Consider the following 8,293-nt stretch of genomic DNA (forward strand, 5'->3'; position numbering starts at 1 on the left):
CGGCCAAAGGATGCATTGAAAAAGTCGAAAAGAATGCTAACTATACACATCTAGTTAATACTTCCTTCTAAATAGCCAAGACTGGGAGGTGTTACACAAAATATTCTGGCAAAGTGCCAATGAAGTCACAGTGGAGAAGTTCAAGTTCCCAGCACTGAAGTTCTAGGACACTGGAAGGTGGCTTGGTCAAAGGAACATATTAAGCATGAGTCACACAGTTTTATGCCAACTATTATGAAGAAAACAAGCAAACCAAACTTCGGCAGGTTATACGACTAATAGAACCCTTTTGATGGCATATTCAAATTTATCCAGTTTGTTAGAGAATATTGGTCGAGTATTGCAGGCACACTGTTAGCATCACATCAGGGCTTCCAGGAAATTGAGTTCTCAAATCTCTATGTCCAATTTGTGTATATAGCACAATGCACAAGTAGGAAAACTACAATTACTTGACAAGATAATGTCTGCACATTCACAAGTAAGACGATTACTACCTTTGATCTAGAGAGAACAGCAGGGTCTGTACGCCGAGAAAGAAGTCGTGCAAGTGGAAGCATATCAGACGCTTCAGCTCCAGGAACTTCTAGTCTCATCCGCCACCTCCCCATTGAAGATATTATACTAACCAGATGCCCTGCCATAGCCCTTTCCCACAGGCCACTTCTCTCCTTTCCAGTAGGGTGACGACCCGGTCCGGGCAATACATATTCTCCTTGGAGCTCATATGGACTATTGGCTTGTTCCAGAACAGTGTTTTCAATGGTAATCTGAGCAGCAGACATTTTTCTTAAAAGCTACTGTACATGTTAAAAATTGTAGTAGTCTAATAGTAGTAAGCTTTTCTTTTTGACCGCATACAAGTGAAAACAAAACATGCAGTGGACTGCGTTCTCAATAAGAAATAATTCAACTATTCAATATACATTTCAAAATTGGAATCAAAAGTGGAGTTCTCAGCTGTTTACAAAATGACACTAGCCCAAGTATGTATGGCGATAGACAACTTTGTTCATCTTTTTCTAATTTATAAAACTTCCTTTCATCCACAAAAAGTAGTAGTCTAAAGATTTGAGATGGTAATTCTTTCAAACAAAAATATTTCAATTTGAAGTTGAAAATGTGTTCCTATCACCCGCTGAACATTGAAGATGGTAATTCTTTCAAACACAAGTCTATAAATTTCAACAGTCCAACCTTGCAAGAAAAACAGTAAAAAACTAAAAACTAAGGTGATGCTCGGTCTTTTTATCTGAATTATTGGAACTGCTAACAGCAAAAGAGACTTAGAACAGTTTTAGTTAGAATAAAGCTACTCACAACATCTCCACTCCACCGAGCAGCCACATCAAGGGCTTCACCAAGCAAACCACTAAACCTTGGGTGAAGTACAGATAACATTCCATGACCCTCCTTTCTGAAAATTAAGCTGGATTTCGGCCAGAAAGTGAGCAGTGTTAATATCATAACAATAATGACACATAAGCCTGCAGACACCAAAAATTTAAAGGGATAGGGATTGAACTGTTGTAGCCTTCATAATGTGTTGAACAAGCATCATCTTTGATAAGAGGGTTCTGGTAAACCAGGTATATAGGCTCTCGAATAAAAATGCAAAGACTACAAAGTGCACTCTTTATAAACAAATGTTCTTTTTTAGTATTTCTTATATGCTGAGAGTGCACATCTTTTAGATTCAAACAAACTAATTCTTTGAACTAGATCATCCTCCACCTCTATTATGCACAGTTTTTTTTTTTTTTTTCTCACACCATCTTGCAAGCATTTGAGTCCCAGGAAAAATTTATACTTCATTGGCTCCTTGGCATGAGAAAACCTACCAACCTGACGTGATCAATCACAGAGAATGGACATCGCGCCATTTTACTTTAATATGCATCAGCAATTGTTAACTAGAAGCATGCAGCATATTATTTCTGGTGCCTTAACCCTGGCGAATATGCAGCAGTACACATACGAATTGAGAGGAAGAATACTTATAAATGCAGTATAATATGTTGTGTGTATATTAAATGTGTAATCCATCCTCAAACTGAGATGTCTTTCATAAGTGGCCTTTATGACAACAATGATTGCTTAAATCATTTCAGCATCAAAGGTCATTCAGCTTTTTAGTAGAAAATAATTAGGTTTCTGATGTGAGAACAACATTGAATCTGTACGGAGGATATGGATGAAATGTTGAGATATATAAATTAAGACTTCTGATTGACCATATGACAGAACAGGTTTAAGTAATTATGACCAAGTTTAGGCTGTTAACCTGTCCAGGCCCTATGTGAGACTAATACCAGAATCTTAAGGCTAAGACAGCAAGTGCATGATTCACTGGGCTCACTCGACCTTGTACGGGCGGATAAAACAAAAATAACAAAGCAAACTCTTACGGATTCAAACTAATAAGCTACAGAGTAAACGAGAATAACAAGGGTGCCTTACCGATAAAAATATTAGTATGAACTACAGATACAACAAACTATTTCTCACCCTTTGTATTGTTCCTCTTAGTGAAGCCAGCTCCAGCTCATCAAGCGGTAAATGTTTCACCTACAACATTACGGCGGGAGAAACAAGTGAACAGCATAACCGAAACTACTCAAAGGTCATTCAGCTTTTTCTGGGCGCCTTAGTAGGCGCTAGGCGAGGCGAAGTGCTTGGCGCCTTGCCTAGCGCCTAACACAACATAGCTAGCAAGTAGAGGTTCGTTAAGAAAATCTGCAATACAGTAACATATATGCATTTTTCATGGTCATAACTCGTACCTTAATCTTTTCATGTGATATGCTCAAGTATCCAACCAATTGAGGTGCTATCATCAGCTTATTTAGCTTGATACCTCCCCAACAAGACCAGTTTCCTCTGCATCGTCCATCATTTGGGTGCTTGTATTCTCGTCACTTGCTGCGGGACAACCTTTCCTTAAAATTTGATCCTCCAGTAGCTTTCAAATTCATAGGCCTTGGAGAATCAAAATTATAAGAGGACGTCAAGCTGCAGAACTCAAAGCCACGGATACGGCAGTCCAGTTCGATTCCCTCAATAGTCAAGGGTACACACTCTTAAAATCATTAGGTTTTCTGTCTAACCGGTTTTCTTCAGGGTAAGATGTTTGAACTTTCGTATATAAGTCGAAAGCAACTGATAACGAATTGACAGTAATATGTCCAGGAAATAATAATATCCCCACGCATCAGTGAAGGATCCTTCTGCTTTTGGGGCAGCCCACTTGATATCAAATCTCCTGGTATATCAAGTCTAGATTGTTAAGCCCGTTAAACTGAAGAAATCATCCAAAATTTAAATGGAAAAAATAGAGAAAGGATGAGAAAGATAGTCAGGTTATAATCCTAAATCAATTATAAATTGTCACATAGAACGAATCTTACTGTCTCAAAAGCGCCCCAGAAAGTTTGGTATCTCCTTTTAGTTCCGGTATCTTGAGAGGTATCAGCTGAATTTCACCTGGTAGATATCGATGCATAACTTTATCGAATGACAAATTCCCAGAAAAGTTCACATCCATTGCGGTGTCATCCCCTTTACCCTGGGCAAATGAAGACATCAGGAATAAATGTTACTTATTTTGACTTTTTGTCAGCCGAAAGGGTAACTGAACTGGAGGGAAGGAGGGGCGACTGACTCGTCTTGGCTACAGATATTAGCCGCTAAGACAGTGTCATTAACATTTAGGTTCACACAAAGGTTACTACTAGTTATCCAATTTCAAAATGAATCTCAAAGTAAAATATTACCATTTCATAAGTAGGTATCCAGGGTCTCATCCTCCTACAGCTTGTTGAAAGGATGATCATGCCTTTCTGTCTCCGACTCCGTAATCTTTGCATCTTCTTCCCCTAATTCTTGCAGCGAAACTAAGGTGTGCTTGTGAGGGAATACTATACAAAAATGTCAGAACAACGCTGACTATGCGTTTTAACACCTTCACTCAAACTGAGCACTGGTACAGTGCATCAATTTGCCCTGTAACTTGTTGTAGACCTTGAATAAAGCTGCCACTTGCTGTAGAGTGGGAGTGCACTGCCACTTAGAAAAACCAGAAGCGTCAAATCAGTTTGCCCTGTTAACATATCTGGAGATAACCAAGCTAACTCAAAATATTACATATCCAAGACCAGAATACACGCACCCATATTCATGTAATGTAGGAAACCACTGTCATTATTGTCCTATTCTGTAGATAAACCCGGCTTGAAACATCTGCATATTCTTCGTACGCAATATAGTAGAGAAAGTAGCCTGGCAAGATAGACAACCACACATCTGTAAAGAACTAGTTTTTCAACATGAACCATATCAGAAGATGTAACCCAAGTAAAACAGCGGAAATCCATTCTTGCAATGCATACAGTACTAATGAATTAACCACCTATAGGTGCTAGGAATAGGAAATCAAATACCCAATATGAACGAGACTTTTCCTAGGTGACACCGATCAAAGATTGTGCAGTCCAAGTTGAAAATACGACGAGAAATGGAAACCTTCCATTGAGAATACAGCAAAGACCACTGAGCTTGGTAAGTGATAACTCACTCTGTGAAGCACCAATATCTAGCAAAATAGAGAATGAGGCAAATAACATAGCACAAACACCAGTAATCCAAAACGACACCAGTTCTCCGAGTGGAGTATCGAACGCAGTTATCCTCAAGTATATCTCGAACACCTAATTATTCATCAAGTTGATTCTAAGGAAGAAGGAACTGACAACTCGATCCCAAAAGGAAAATTATTCCAAATTACCATCACATCTCAGTAGGTTTCATAAAATACAATCACCTTTTTAAATTTTTCTAAAATACCATCATCGTTAATAATTCCATCACGACCCACCAAAAAAATCAGTATCCGATTGACTTAGATTTACCTAATTATTTTTATCGATAATTTACCTTGGCAGCATCAAGTACTAGTGAACACCGCATTCTGTGATGATCTAACAATGATAAAGCTAGGGGAGAATTAGTAATAATCAAGGGTAATGAATGGGGCTGATAATATTTCTCTTTTAACTCCTGTAAATTTCTATTGAAGTTTATTTTTCATATCTCTAGTTTTCTCCTGAAATATTTACTTGGTAAAATTTGCATTTTGCACAAAATTTTGAGTTTTTATGTACGAATTATGATTATTATTCTTTTGCACAATTGTATTCTTTTAGGTTAGATTGGTTTGTGGAAATCACCTGTCTTGTCTTCGATCTTCCACAAATGGTGGTCGTATGGCAGCATGCTCTAGTTATTATATGTAAGTCGATCTTATAAGATCTCGATGTTTCCACTGTCGGTTTAGTTACCTTTGTTTCAAAAATTAACTGTCTTTTTAATTTCTTCCCAGCTAATATATATAATTTTCGTGGAGTTTTCTTTGTAAAATACACCCTAATACATCTACTAGTAGCATATGTAGTAGATGTTCAACTTGGCTTGACAACTCCGAAAAAATCATAAAGGAAAATCTCGAACGCTTGAGAAAACAATATAAAATAAATTTTTTTCTTTGAGAGTCCCTCTAAATATAGAGCAACCCATTTCCCATAGATTTTACAAAAATAGTGAATTTGTTTATATAATCGGGCTGCGAGTTATAACCCCAAAGATGTCACTATCCATATACAAAAACTCCAACAAAACAAATTTTTTACAAAAACCCCATTTAACATAAATTGTCTATATTAGCCTTCTAGTTTAAATCACCCCAACAAAAATAAAAAACAACCCCACCTTTAATTTTAAATCACCCCAACAAAAATAAAAATCAAACCCACCATTAATTTCTATTATATTATCACCACCACAAAATAACACCACCAGCAGAACCACCACTGTGCCGCCACCACTGACCACCGCCGTCGCCAAAAACAACCACTGTCAACCGCCGCCACCGCTGTTACCGACCACCACCATCACCACCTCCACCGCCGCCAACCACCACCGCGCCACCGCCGACCACCACCACAGACCACCACTGTCGCCGCGCACCGCCGCCACCTCACCACCGCCGCCTCCCACCACCACCGCAGCCAACCACCACCGCGCCACCGCCTCCACCACCGCCACCACCGCCACCACCACCACCGCCACCCAACACAACGCCACCACCTCCATCCCCGAAAACCACCACCGCGCCACCGCCGACCACCACACAGACCACCACTGTCGCCAACCACCACCAGCAGCAACACCACCATTATCGCCGACCACCACCACCAACCAGTCGCCACCGCTACAAAAAATGAATTTCATTGATCAATATTCAACAAAATAAGAAAAAAATGATGAAACCAAACAGAAAAAATGATGAAACCAAAATTGGTTTCACCAAAACTAGATGAAACCTAATTAGGTTTCATCATTTTTTCACATATTGTCATTTCGCCAACACAGCTTCAATGATGAAACCAAACCAAAATAAACTAGGCAAAAATGACCAAAACTAGATAAAACCTAATTAGGTTTCATCATTTTTCCACATATTGTCATTTCGCCACCACAACTTCAATGATGAAACCAAACCAAAATAAACTAGGCAAAAATGATGAAACCAAAGTTGGTTTCACCAAAACTAGATGAAACCGAAATTGGTTTCATCATTTTTCCACATTGTCATTTCACCAGTAACCACCGCGACCAACACCATAACCACACTATGGTTGTACGGGTCTGAGTGGCCATAACATAGTTTTGCTACTCCATAACCACAGATCAAATTAACTAGTTAATTAATTTAGAATGGAATGCTAATACGACAGCCTCTCCTGCACCGTATCTTTATCATATAATCAGGACTGCCCATTTCAACTCCAGCTCTTAGCTGTTCACAACGTTCCTCGATGGATTTTCTTGTCAACAGCCCCGCCAAGAACTACAATATCATCCTTAGATATTGTCACTTATACTCAATACATATGTTAAATATCAACAAAAGAAAACACTGGGTGAAAATAGAAGTACTGAAACAACTCAGAAAATAACTAGATGGTTCTACAGCAGAAGTAGCATATGAAAATTAGGATAAAAATTCTAAAGAGTGATGATCGGAGAAGGAAACATACCATTTCTCCTGATTTAGGTAGGAGACCATTCCACTTAGGAATGGCGTGTGGACGCCCTACATATGCAACATTTGTTCCAGTAATGTCCTGCGGATTTCCAGAACATGGGCGTCAAAGATTGCCTGAGCTTCACTCTCCTGAATACAAACCCAAGAAGCTTAATTAGACATGATAAAATAAACTTTAAAAATTACTAAAGAGAAGAATTGATCAAAATATAACATGACATTACCTGGAAGCAAACGACAAGATCTCCAATCTCAACTGTTCCACATTTGGAAGGCTCGATAGGGATAGAACGCTTGCGAATTGCCTTACATATATGCATTCACCCATTCATTTTACTCAGCACCAAATTTAGCAAAGAGTACTCATTCTTCCTTCAGAGAAACATAATTCAAAAAGATCATGTACCTAAAAGATATAATTCTAACTTACTAACAAAAAAGAACCATAAAAGTAGCATGACTGACAACAGAAAAAAGAAAGATACTTCAGACTGGAGTATTACTAATCTAGTCGACAACGATTAAATCCTACAACAGGCACAATTAGCATACTTCAAATGCGGATGATTGCGTTCCTCACAATCGACTCCAGCCCTTGTTTGCAAGGCTTAAGCATTCATCGTCATTCGAACAAGAAATGTATTATTTTACATCCTCCAAACATTTTTGCAGGTAATTAACATAGAGCATATAAACCAATAGCAGTTAATACAACATGATCACAATTCAGACAATTGAAAATTATTCTTCACAATTTCTAAGAAAACCAAAATCAAAAGGGGGCTAAAGCTGCTTCTACTTCTACTCATCATCTTCATCTTCTTACTGCAATATCAGAAAACTAAAAATAGAAAACACGTCAATAAATTCAAATGACTTCAAACAAATAATGAAATTTTACTCTTAAAGGTTTCAAAGAACAAACCTCTCCATCACTCTTCTTCATCATCATAATCATTCACTTCCAATTTTGATTTCTCGTATTAATCTTCATATATCCTCAGCCTCTGCTTCAGATTCTACTCAACCCCCTACAGAACCACCTCCCTCAGAAGCTGTTGAAGCTCATGATGCAACTGTTGTTACTACAGAACCTCCACCAGCTGAAAATTCACCACCACCAGAGCTTTAGAAAGACCAACAACCTCCTGCAAACCCAACTCCACCATAGAATACCAAACCTTAGATGCC

The 8,293-nt window shown here is 38.5% G+C and overlaps 1 long non-coding RNA gene across 3 annotated transcripts; it reads right to left on the minus strand.

Annotated features, from left to right (window-relative positions):
* Positions 1-376: 376 nt before the first annotated feature.
* Positions 377-4,979, minus strand: LOC113274426. Of its 3 annotated transcripts, XR_003323010.1 has the most exons (8): positions 4,440-4,979; positions 4,169-4,278; positions 3,774-4,065; positions 3,408-3,565; positions 2,784-3,262; positions 2,509-2,568; positions 1,321-1,429; positions 377-770 (listed from the first exon to the last, which is right to left on the minus strand). It is a non-coding gene; the product is annotated as an uncharacterized LOC113274426 (long non-coding RNA). The 3 variants fall into 3 exon arrangements; XR_003323011.1 differs by having other exon boundaries at positions 377-1,429; positions 3,774-4,059; XR_003323009.1 differs by having other exon boundaries at positions 377-1,429.
* Positions 4,980-8,293: the final 3,314 nt, after the last annotated feature.

This window comes from Papaver somniferum, chromosome 4 (genome assembly GCF_003573695.1).
Source record: "Papaver somniferum cultivar HN1 chromosome 4, ASM357369v1, whole genome shotgun sequence".
In the NCBI taxonomy this organism is placed as follows: domain Eukaryota; kingdom Viridiplantae; phylum Streptophyta; class Magnoliopsida; order Ranunculales; family Papaveraceae; genus Papaver; species Papaver somniferum.